The following is a 12,646-nucleotide window of genomic DNA, read 5'->3' as shown; positions in this document are numbered from 1 at the left end:
ACACGGAGTCTGCGGAAGAGGGCACTCCGGACAATACGGACGACCTCGCCGGCACCGCCGCTAATGACCATCACCAGGATGACCCCGAGGAGTATGAGGATCCGCTCAACCTAGAAGACCTCAGTGACTCCGAAGACAACAACTACCCCCCGCTCTCTGAAGAGGAGATCAGTCTAGAGTGAGGATTACAGCGTCCCCGAAGACCCTCTGGAGCAGGAACGGTTCAAACGGCAACTTATTATTGTCGGCGTCCTGGGAACGGGAGTACCTATACTTGCCTGCCTGCGGCCCGCGACGTGGCTCCACCAATGGCTCGGTACGGCCCAACTTCGGCAGCAATAGCTCAAGACCCTCGCGAGGGGCCAAGCCTCACGAGGCGGACGACGCCAAGACCTCCCTGGGGGTGGCCTCACTGGGTTGGCTCCTAAGGAGCAGAGATATCTATGTGGGGGGCACCTCGCGAGGTTCACATGACGTGAGCCGCGACGACCAAGGCCAGGCGGGCGCCAGTGGGCGCAGTGTACCAGTTTCCTCTTTGGTGCTAAAGATGCAAGCGTAGGTGAGGAGTCCTGAGGCATCAGGCAAAGGTTTCCATATCTGTGCAACAAGACCAAGACCAGCAGGACGGCAAGGTGGAGGTTATCGCGGAGCCCACAGCAGCGTCACCACCAAAGCCTTTGGCAGGCGAAGACTACTTTTGTCAGGATAGCTTGTACTAGTTGTCTCCCTTCAAAATTGTCCGTTGTGGGATTCCTTCCCGCCTACGTTTGGGAAGAGGACCAAGGCCACTATAAATAGGACTAGCCACCACCATAGGAATCAACTGATCTTGGACTGGATCTATTCCACCAAGGCCATCTCACCAGCTCACCGAACTCAAGAACACCTCTCCTCCTGAAGCTGTTCACCCACTGTACTAGTCCATCCTTAGCCCTCAAGGCAATCCACCACCACACACTGGAGTAGGGTATTACACCACAACGGTGGCCCGAACCAGTATAAATCTCCGTGTATCGTGTTCTTTGGGTTCATCGAGCTGGGCCATGGAATCGTTGGGTAGGCCGGCTGGGGAGAAAGAGTCCTTCATGCGCACCCCAGAGTTCGAACCTCTCAAGGGTCTGCGGAACCCTGAATCCGACATTTGGCGCGCCAGGTAGGGGTGCGCCGAAGCTTTTCCTCGAACGATCCGCGCTCCACCGTTCCACCGCTTCCATGGCTGATGCTCATCGAGCCCGTGCTGAGCGCCGAGCCGCGCTCAACGCCCGCGTCGCCCAAACGGCGCCCGTCAGCGGGCCTCCCCGTCGCTCTCCATCACCCGCTGCCAACGCCACCACCGGCCCCGCAGGGAACAAGCAGCAGGCTTCGTCGCTGCACCCCTCTGTGCGGCGGGACGGACACACCGCCACCCCGTCGCTGACTCCGGCCGGTTCGTCATCCCACGCTCGCTGCGGACCCATGGACGCGCAGGCCGCGCTGCTCACGGCGTGCGAGCTCCTACGCTACCGCCCAATCGACGACCTCTACGAGGACTGGCTGGACCGCATCACCGAGCTCGTGGGTGCTCTCCTGCACCGTCCCTCTCGCTGCCTCGTCCGCCTCCCACTGCGGGCGACGTAGCCCACGGAGCGCCTCCACCACCTCCACGTCAAGATGTCGCCCTCGCGCCAAGATGCGCGGCCCCGCGGCATGACCCACTTCGCAGGGCGCCGACGCGTGAAGAAGGAAGCTGCTGGGAGGTCCCTCGGCCGCAAGAAGCTGCTCCTGCACTCCCAGCACCACCACATCAAGACCGTGCGCCACCTGAAGTGGCGGCACGTGGGTACCAAGACCAGGCTCTGCCTCTGCGACGGGCTCTAGTGACTACATCAGGCTGCCGTGCCTTCACTCCCGAGCTACGCAGCACCGTCTGGCCCGGGAAGTTCAAGCCCGACCTGCCTCCATGCTACGACGACACCCCTGACCCTACTGAGTTCCTGCAGCTCTACGAGCTGAGCATCAAGGCAGCCAACGGCGACGAGAAAGTCATGGCGAACTGGTTTCCATGGCTCTCAAGGATGGCGCACGCTCGTGGCTCTTGAACTTGCCTGCAGGATCGATCTCCTCCTGGGGCGAGATGCGCGAGCATTTCATCGCCAACTTCCAGGGAACTCGCGACCGCCCGCCGTCCGCGGGTGACCTGCGGCGCATCAAGCAGCAGCTAGGGGAAACCCTACAAAAGTACATCCAGCGCTTCAATAGCGTCCGCCTCAAGATTCCCAAGGTCACGGACAAGGCCATCATCTCAGTGTTCTCTGATGGCGTCCGCGACATCAAGACGAAGGAGGAGCTCGCCATCCACGAAGACCTATGCACGGCTCTGGAGATGTTCAACATGGCAACCTAGTGCGTGAGAGCTGAGGAGGGGCGCCTCTCCCTCCTTGAGCTTCCGGCTGCCGACCCAGAAGACAAGAAGGCCAATGCCAAGGATGTGAAGCGCAAGGGAGCGGCCGTGCTCGTGGCCGAACCGGAGATGGAGCGCGGCCGCGACCACCCAAAGTCATCCAAGGGCAACCGCCCATTCTGCGCCTTCCACAACGTACACAACCACAACACCAGCAACTGCCAGGAGCTCAGGGCCATCCGCGATGGGCGCTTCGGTCGACGCCCCGAGCGCAACGATCGAGGCTACGGCCGAGGAGGAAGACGAGGTGGAGGACGCTGGGACGACCGCGGCCCCCACCAGGAGTGGCGCGACTAGCCTCGTGAGGACCACTGGCAGGACCAGCCTCGTGAGGGCGCTTGGAGGGATCAGCCTCGTGAGGACCGTCCTCAGGGCAAGGTTGGCCTCCCTGCACTGCCGCCACCACCAAGGAGGAACGACGATCATCACCAGGACGAGGGGCTGGGGGCTTCTAGGAGCCATGTGCCATCGCCTGCATCTTGGGCGGCGCTCAGGCCCCAGCCTCCCAGCGCATCTTCAAGCAGTTTGCTCGTGAGCTGAACGCGGCCCTCCGCAGGCTCAAGGCCGCGCGCCCGCTCAGGTTGTCCAGGTGCACCATCACCTTCAGCTCGTCCGACCAGCTCAAGTGTGTTGCAACTGCCGGCGCCCTCCCGATGACCTGCTCGCCCATCATCAGCAACGTCCTTGTCACCAAGACCCTCATCGATGGCGGTGCAGGGCTCAACGTCCTCTCCATCGACACGTTCGATCGCCTCCAAGTGCCATATGATCAGCTGCAGCCGACCAAGCCCTTCTCAGGAGTGACCGGCGGATCCACCACCCCCATAGGGCAGATCCGCCTCGCTGTCACCTTCGGCAAGCACAACAACTACCGCACTGAGCTCATCGACTTCGACGTCGCCCACATTCACGTTCCATACAACGCCATCCTCGGGTACCCAGCCCTGGCCAAGTTCATGGCAGTGACTCATCATGGCTACAACATCCTCAAGATGCCAGGGAGTCGTGGCGTCATCACGGTCTCGTGCGAAGAAAAGAACGCGGTGTGCTCTCTCGAGCGCGCCTACCAGGCTGCGGCGGTCGAGGACCCGGACAACGAAGGCACCATCTACCCTCCTAAGGCCGTCCCCAAGAAGAAAAAGCAGCTGCACCACCAAGGGCCTCAGGAGAGCAGCGTCCCCAGCGGCACCACCTCAGGATCTGTGCCCGCAGATGGGGCGCCTCCCTCCCTCGCATAGGAAGGCGCGCCCGCCGCCCTCCTTAGGCTGGGCTCGGGGGCTCTCTCCTGTAGGGCCTCAGACCTAGCCAACGTCACGAGGGAGGTGCTCGGGCACCACGTGGAGGCATGCTCTGCCGCACGCTTCCCTCATCAGGGCACAAGGCACGAGGTGCCTAGTGCTCAGTAGTTCATCACCAAGGTCACCGAGGAGCTTCAAAAGGCAAGAGTCATGCGCGGCGTCCGCCGCACACCACCCGGTGCAGCTCCTTGTCCTGGCGAGGACGACGAGCTGCGCACCTGCGTCGACTACCAAGGGCTCAACAGAGCCGCACCTTAGGACCGCTTCTGGCCGTCGCGCATCAGTCGGTGTGAGGGCCCACCTCACGGCTACGTTCGCATGCCTTTCGGCCTGCCGAACGCGGCTATCACCTTCCAGCGCCACCTGCGGAGCGCCCTGGCGGCCCAGGAAGCCAGGCACTAGGCAGTCCTGGCGGAGATGAAGATGGTCCATCACGAGGCCCCCGGCCTCCCAAAACCTCCTGAGTCTCAGGACCCTGGCGGCTCGTGAGGAACAGCTTCTTCAGCTACTCCAACACCTCTTCAGCCACGGTGCCAGGTGATATTTTCTGGTTTACTCAGCTGGGAGCGCCCCTCGGGCTGCATCATTCCCAGGTCGGACGGGCCTGTCCCTGCGACATGTATCCTTTTGCGTCTTTAATTTACTCTTTGGGGGCGCCCCTCGGGCTGCATCATCCCCAGCCGCATGGGTCCGTCCCTGTGGCATGTATCGTTCTTGCATTTATCTGAGCTAGCTTGCCTCCTTGCATGAGTTACCTTACGATTGTCACCTGCCAGTCCGGCACTTTGATGCCATGAACGTCGTGCACCCTCGCGAACTCACCCACGACCGCCTCATGATTAAGGGCCGGCACGGCGTCTGTGCTCGGGTCCGTCCCTGTAGCGTTGCTAAATCCAAGAGGCTGAGCTCTGGCTCGCGGGCAAGCCCCTATGTACGTGACCTCCCATGGTCCTTGGTGCTTGGCTCTCACATGAGCTAATCGAGGGCGGACGAGCCAGGGCGCGTGACCCGGTGCCTCGCCATCACGGGAGCCGCGTGCCGGTTGTCTTTCTTCAAGATTTTTCGCATGAGAAGACTAGGAACGACGACTGTGCTCGGGTTCATCCCTGCAGCGTCGATAAACCCAACGACTGAGCTCTGTCTGGCGGGCCGGCCCCGTTCACGTCACCTCCTGGGGTCGTTGGTGTTTGGCCTTCTCATGTGATCACCTCAGGAGATTTATCCGGCGCAGGCTGCCTGACCATCTCGCGGGACCACCACAGCTATCAAGAACCAAGACCAGGAGCAACCCGCCTTGAGGTAGGGCCTCGTGAGTCCCGCGCTGGCTCACGAGTGCCCAGACACACCTCGTCTAGCCCTGTCGTGCAAGCCACTTGTCAGGGCGAGGCTGTAGACGCCCCGGGGGCTCCACTCGGAGGGAGCCCTCAGCCATGGACCGGTGGAAGCACCATGCTCCATGCTAGCAGTCGACACGGTCGAGGAGCGGCTACGCCCGAGCAAGTGCGAAAACGCTATGCTCCGCGCTGGTGATAAACAACTAAGGGCGGCCCCATGGTCGTACTAACCTCAGGGATCCTCCGGGCTTAGTGTCCAGCCTCGTCACAACACTTCCCCCTCAGGAGAGTCGCATGAGAGGGCTGGGCACGGGGGCTGCGCTCGGGTCACACCCAAGCGTACGCCACCCCGCCAGGTCCCTCGGACCTGGTCTTCGCGCGCCCCTCCCGAGCGGGACCTCAGCGACGACAGGTATGGAGGTCTGTTCGTACGTCAAGGGGGACTCCTGAGCATCGCGACTCAGGAGCCTAACTGGTCACTTAGCCCCTCACCCCCTAGCCTCGTCCTTGCAATCCGGACGAGCCAGCGGCGGCTGAGGCACGCGCGGGGCCGGGCTTTGCCGACGCAGAACGCTAAGGCCTAATTCGTGTTTCTCTCTCGAAGGTTGTTCGTACGTGAAGGGGGACTCCTGAGCATCGCGACTCAAGAGCCTAACTGGTCACGTAGCCCTCACCCTCTGGCCTCGTCCTGGCAATCCGGATGAGCCAGCGGCGGCTGACGTATGCGCGTGGCCGGGCTCTGCCAACGCAGAACGCTAAAGCAACGGGAAGGAAATCGCAGAATCCTAATAAATTATTACAAAACATACTGTTCCTCAAATACCAAACACGAGGTTTAAACGCCTCCATGAGGCATGGTGCATGATGCAGGAAATAAAAGTGGAGGGAAGCACCACCAGCAAGCCTTCTCCTCAGCCTTGGGCGTTGCTGTCGCCCCCGAGAAGCACACCTTCGTCAGCAGCAGTCGGATCACGGGTTCCGGCAAAACCCTCAAGGTTCGAACACTGGGGTGCGCACGGAGATTTGCTCTCTACCGATCTATGCCCTAGCTTGCTAAGATCTCGCGGACGAACTCAACGAACTCGCAACGCAAAGACACAAGATTTATACTGGTTCGGGCCACTGTTGTGGTGTAATACCCTACTCCAGTGTGGTGGTAGTGGGTTGCCTCTTGGGCTAAGGATGAACAGTACAAGGGGAAGAACAACCTCCTGAGGTTGAGGTGTTCTTGTGCTCTTGCGAACTTGTGGGTGTAAGGTGCTTCTCAGTGAGCTATCAGATTCGATCCCCCTCTACTGTGGTGGCTAGTTCTACTTATATATGCCCTGGTCCTCTTCCCAAATATGGAGCGGGAAGGGAGCCAACAACGGCCAATTTGAAAGGGGACAGCTAGTACAGCTTATCCTGACAAAAGCGGTCTTCGCCTGCAAAAGGCTCTGGTGGTGACGCCGTCTTGGGCTCCATGGTGACCTCCGTCCTGCTGGTCTTGGTCTCATTGCACTGATATGGAAAGCTTTGCCTGATGCCTCGGAACTCCGCGCGTGCGCTTGCCTCCTTAGCACCAAAGAGGAAACAAGGACGCTGCGCACGCTGGCGCCCGCCTGGCGCCCGCCTGATCTTGATCGTCATGGCTCACGTCACGAGAGCCTCGCGAGGTTTGCCCTGCCTTGATATCTCCGCTCCTCGCGAGGCAGCCTGGTGAGGCCGCTCCTGAGGAGGTCTTGCGTCGTCCCCCTCACGAGGCCTGGCCCCTCGCGAGGGTCTTGAGCACCTTGTTGATGAAGATGGGTCGTACAGGCCTGCAGCTAAGCCACGCCGTGGGCCGCAGGCAGGCAAGTCTGGGGACCCCCATTCCCAGAACGCCGACAGTAGCCCCCGTGCCCAAGGTGCGCTCGGGCTTGGCTTCGCGGCAAAGCCAAAGGTCAGGCACGGAGTGCCGCGGGCCCCAAAAGCCTGTGGACTTGGTCGACGCGTGGCGGTTGATTGGACGTGGGCGTCTCCGCTTCCCCACGCCGCCTCGGCAACTGCCCGACTTAGACAAAGGGCTGGCGCAGATAATGCTTGCCTTCACTGTTCCCTTTCGCCTTGCCTCAGGTCCCCTTTCTCGCTCCTTGCTGCCGAAGCCTCCAGATCTGCTCCAATCTTGCCCCGCATCTACGACCAATGGCGCCGCGCTAGGTCAAGCCCTCCTCGGCGCCGACTTGGTATGCGCCTGCTCTCGATGCGCCTAACGTCTCAGAGAAGAGCCTCGCCTCTACGTTCCTGCTGACGGCGGGGGAGAGCAATGAATGGGGGAAGACGGAGCTCCGGCTCGCCTCCAACGTGCCGGAGCCTGAGGGAAACACCTTCTTCCCCTTCTTCACGAGCAGCATCGCCGCCGGGTTGGTTCCTCCCTTCTCCGATTTCTTTTATGAGGTCCTCGACCACTACGGGCTACAGGCGTTGCATCTCCATCCCAACTCTATCCTCCTCCTGTCCATCTTTGCCTACTACTGCGAGGCGTACCTGGGCGTGATGCCGTCCGTGGCTCTTCTGCGCCACCTCTTCTTCCTTCGCGTCAGCGATGGACACATCTCCGAGTGCGCTAATTTCGTCTCATCCGGCAAGGCCAACTCAATCTCGAGTACTGGGAAGAAGGCCGACAACATTCGGGCCAAATGGGTCATGATGGACGCCAAGTGCGTCCACCCGCGCTTGACGTTGTTGGCGGAGGCGCCCCAGTTTAATAAGGAGTGGCCTCGTGCAGAGCTTACTGACGAGCGGGCATCATCGGTGCTGGAGCAGATGATGATCAACTTGAAGCCGGGCAACGCGAAGGCGGCCAAAGTGACGGGGGTCATGCTCCCGAGGGAGTTCCTGACACTGTGTGTTGCTCCACTCCAGGCACGCACGCGCCCCTTGTGGAAGCTTGGAGACGAAGAAGACAAGATTCGCCTGAGGCCGGGGGCCCTGCCTAGCGATGAGCGGACTGCTGTCCTGCGCCTCCTGGTTGGGGACAACCAGGAGTTCTTGTCGAGTGCCTTCACTCCTTTGTTCGATCGCAAGGACTGGGAGCCAATCGTGGCCTCCAGGCCGACCTTCGACGCGCGCGGGCTGGTGCCTCCTATGCTCTCTGGAGCCCCTGCGGCGCCGAAACCAGTGGAGCTATCTTCTGATGAGTCCCCCGGGAGGGAGGAAGAGGAGGTGGACTCGGACGCGACCCCCGGGGAAATGGGAGAAACCTCCCCCTTGAGCAAAGCTGAAATCCTCCGCGCCCTTCCTAACGACGCCGAGGTCGATGCCCTCCAAGAGGAGGGAGAACCGCCCGTCATCCCGAAGTGGAGCAGGTCGTCGCTGGTCTCCCGAGATGCTACCTCCGCCTTGACACCTCCCGGGGCCGGCTCCGGCCCTTCTGCTGCGCCGTCTTCTGCCGCCGGAGCCTGGGCGCCCACTTCTCAGGCCCCGACGCTTTTAGGCTTCAAGCTTCTTAAGCGGAGGGTGGAATACACCGCGGTGGATCAGTAAGTGCTCGATCTTCGTCTTGTTCTTGCTCATGTCGCTGCTTCCTCATGTTCATCCTTGGTTGAGCAGGCCGTCGTCTGCGGCGAAGAGGAGGAAGGAGGGTACGGCAGCCGCGCCCCTTCTGCTTAGAAAGGAAACGTCAGCACCCGCACCTCCCCAGCCGGGTCGCCTTCGTGAGGCCAAGAAGAGCATCATCGAGAGGAGTCAGCCCCCATGGCCCCGCTGGTCCCGGAGGTGCCGGCGGCTGGCTCGGCTGATGAGGTCCCAAATGCTCCGGAGCCTACAGTATCCCAAGCCCTGGAAACGACGTCGCCTCCTCCCACTGTTGCGCCTCTACTCCTAGGTTCTTCTGCCTCTACTGCTGTCCTGGAGCGTGCTCTTTTGGAGATGACCCAGTTGCAGGCAGGTCTCCTGAGTGCGGACCTGCGCATGGTGCCCGGGCGCCTGGAGCTGGCCTCTGACTGGCTTCACTCCGACTCGGTAGTTCGCGCGACGCTGAGCCAGGCCGCGGCGTCTTCCGAGAAGGAAAAGCAGAGCGCCGCCAATGCTGCAGCCGATCGTGAGGCGGCACTGAAAGACGCCAAGGCCACCCGCGACCGCTGCCGAGAGCTGGAGGACGAGCTGAAGAGCCTGCGCGACAAGCACACCGAAGAAGCACGCGGCCGCCAGGTGAAGGAGGAGGAGATGAGGGCCCGGGAGGACGCCGTCAAGAACCGTGACACTGAGCTGGGGGAGTTGGGGAAGACGTAGGCTGCCGAGCGCAGCCGGCTGGAAGAGCTGGAGCGGAAGGTGAAGGCAAGGGAGGCCGATCTTGACGCCAAGGCGCGGGTCCTAGCCGAGGACCGCGTGGCCTTTGCCGATCTCGAGGAGAGGTCTCGCGTGGCCCTGAAGACGCTCTACGAGCACGGCTTGGAGAGGCCGCTGACCACCGACGAGGACGGCCCCGCCCTGCTGCTTCCCCTCTTGGTGAAGGAGCTCGAGGAAGTTGTGGAGGGCATCGGTCCCATGGCGGAGGCAGAAGCTCGTGTCCTTTCTTCTGCTGCATTGACTCGCGTCTTCAGCCATCTGCACCTTCGTGACCCCAACGCTTGTCTTGACGAGCTACTTGAGCCTGTGGCTGACGATCACTGCGCAGCTGCCGCCATAGACGTGCAAGGTCAGGTGGAGGCCCTGCTGAAGAAGTTCCGCGGCTTTGCTTCTGCGCCCTTGTCCGGTGATGCCGCCGATCCTGCGGCTGGTGGTGCAGGTGAAGGCGATGTTACCCAGGGAGGAGCACCTTCTGCAGGTGATGGCGGTGTCCAGGGTGACCTGCGGCTGCTCTCCTATTTCGTTCCTGTAATATGCATCAGGCCTCGTGGAGGCGTTAAACTTTCATTTGATATTGTGAGGACAATATGTTTTGTAGTATTTGCTTCGAGATTTTGCGATTTTCTTCCTATCCGCTTTGCATTCTGCGTCGACAGAGCCTGGCCCCGCGTTTACCTCAACCGCCATTGGGCCGAGCGGAGACCAGGACGGACCAAGGAGTGAGGGGCTACGTGACCAGTTAGGCTCCTGAGTCGCGATGCTCAGGAGTCCCCCTTGACGCGCAAACAGCTTATAGGGAGAGTACGCGAGGATAGATTAATGTTCTACGTCGGCAGAGCCCGGCCCCGCGCATACCTCAACCGCCGTTGGGCCGACCGGAGACCAGGACGGACCAAGGAGTGAGGGGCTACGTGACCAGTTAGGCTCCTGAGTCGCGATGCTCAGGAGTCCCCCTTGATGTGCAAACAATCTCCATACCTGCCCTCGCCGAGGCCTCGGGAGGGGCGTGCGACGACCAGGTCCGGGAGACCTGGTTGGGTGGCGTGCGCTTGGGCGTGACCCGAGCACAGCACCCAGGTCCGGGAGACCTGGTTGGGTGGCGTACGCTTGGGCTTGACCCGAGCGCAGCCCCCGTGCCCAGCCCCCTCGCGCAGCTCTCCCGAGGGGAGGCGTTGCTGTGAGGCCGGACGCTGAGCTCTGGGGCTCCCTGAGGTTGGTACAGCCGTGAAGCCCCCCTCAGTTGTTTATCACCAGCGCGGAGCATAGTGCTTCTGCTTTTGCACGGGCATAGCCGCTCCTCGATAGTGTCCATGGCCAGCACGGAGCATGGTGCTTCCACTTGTGCGTGTTAGGGGGGATCCCTCTGAGGAGAGCCCCCAGGGCGTGTACAGCCCCGCCCTGACACGTGGCTTGCACGGCAGGGCTGCGAGGTGTATCTGGGCACTCGTGAGCCAGCGCAGGAATCACGAGGCCCTACCTCAAGGCGGGTTGCACCTGGTCTTGGGTCTGTGTGTTCCTGTGAGATGGTTAGGTGCAAGTGCTCTACGTCCTCAGGTCCCGGCCCTCGAGCGAGCTCAGCCGCCGCTGGTATGCCAGGTCGCGATGCCGTGGTCAAGGCCAGGGGGTGAGGGCTGGAGAGCCAGTAAGAGCTCCTGAGTCGCGATGCTCAGGAGCCCCCCTTTTAACGCGCAAGCGAATTGCATGAGAGAGGGGCGAACCTGTGACCGGTGGCAATCGAGCGGGTGATAATCACAGGTAGATTACGCATGAAAGGCAGATCAGCCTGGGTAAATGCAGGAAGATACATGCCACTAGGTCAGGCCCGAGCGGCTTGGGGATGATGCAGCCCGAGGGGCGCCCCAGCAAGGTAAGCTAAAGACATAAGCTAAAGGGATACATGCCACAGGGACGGACCCACGCGGCCTGGGAATGATGCAGCCCGAGGGGCGCTCCCAGCTGAATGAACTTGGAAAGTGTCACCTAGTTCTGTTGATGAAGGGATGTCGGGGCAGCTGAAGGTACGCGGCGAAGAGGCTGCTCCTCACGAGCCACCAGGGCCCTGAGCCTCGGGAGGCTCTGGGGGCTTAGGCGGTTCCCTGAGGATCGTCTCCATCTCTGTTAGGACGGCGCGGTGCCTGGCCTCCTGAGTTGCCAGGGTGCGCCGCAAGTTGCGCTGGTAGACGAACGACACGCTCGACAGGCCAAAAGGCATGCAAACGTAGCTGTGCGGTGGACCCTCGCAGTGGCCCACACTAGAAGGCCAGAAGAGCTCCTGAGAAGTGGCCCTAGTGAGCCCTGGGACATCGATGCAAACACGCAGCCTGGCATCCTCGCCTGGATGGGGAGCTGCGCCTCATGAGCGGCGGTCGCCGCGCATGGCCCGTGCGTCTTGCAGTTCCTGATTGGTCCTGGTGATGAACTACTGAGCGGTGGGTACTCCTTCCCTATGTTCTCCTGAGGGAAACGTGCCATGAAGCACGCCTCCAAGTTGTGCCCGAGCGCCTCCCTCGTGATGCTGGCTAGGTCTGAGGCCCTCCAGGAGAGAGCTCCCGAGCCGTGCCTGAGGAGGGCGCTGGGCGCGCCTTCCTATGCGACGGAGGGAGGCGCCCCTGGAGCGGGCGCTGATCCTGACGAGGTTCCAACCGCGACGCCATCCTCCTGAGGTCCTGCACGGTGCAACTGCTTCTTCTTCTTGGGGATGGCCTCTGGAGGGCCCTCGCCTTTGCTGTCGGGGTCGTCGATTGCCGCAGCTTGAAAGGCACGCTCAAGGGAGCACACCACATCTCTTTCTTCGCATGGGACCGTGATGATTCCGCCACTCCCAGGCATCTTGAGGACATTGTAGCCGTGGTGAGTCACTGCCATGAACTTGGCCAGGGCTGGATACCCAAGGATGGCGTTGTATGGCAGACGGATGTGCGCGACGTCGAAGTCGATGAGCTCGGTGCGGTAGTTCTTGCGTTCTCCAAAGGTGACAGGGAGGCGCACCTGCCCTATCGGTGTGGTGGAACCGTCGGTCACTCCTGAGAAAGACTTGGTAGGCTGAAGCTGATCATATGGCACTTGGAGGTTGTCGAACGTGTCGACGGACAGGACATTGAGCCCTACACCGCCGTCGATGAGGGTCTTGGTGACTTGCACGTCACTGATAACTGGTGAGCAAAGCATCGGGAGGGCGCCAGCGGTCGCTGCGCACTTGAGCTGATCTGCCGAGTTGAAGGTGATGGCGCACTGGGACCACCTGAGCGGGCGCGTGGCCTCAAGCT

Source organism: Triticum aestivum, chromosome 6D (genome assembly GCF_018294505.1).
Source record: "Triticum aestivum cultivar Chinese Spring chromosome 6D, IWGSC CS RefSeq v2.1, whole genome shotgun sequence".
Lineage (NCBI taxonomy): Eukaryota > Viridiplantae > Streptophyta > Magnoliopsida > Poales > Poaceae > Triticum > Triticum aestivum.
Note: the sequence above shows the minus strand (reverse complement) of the source record.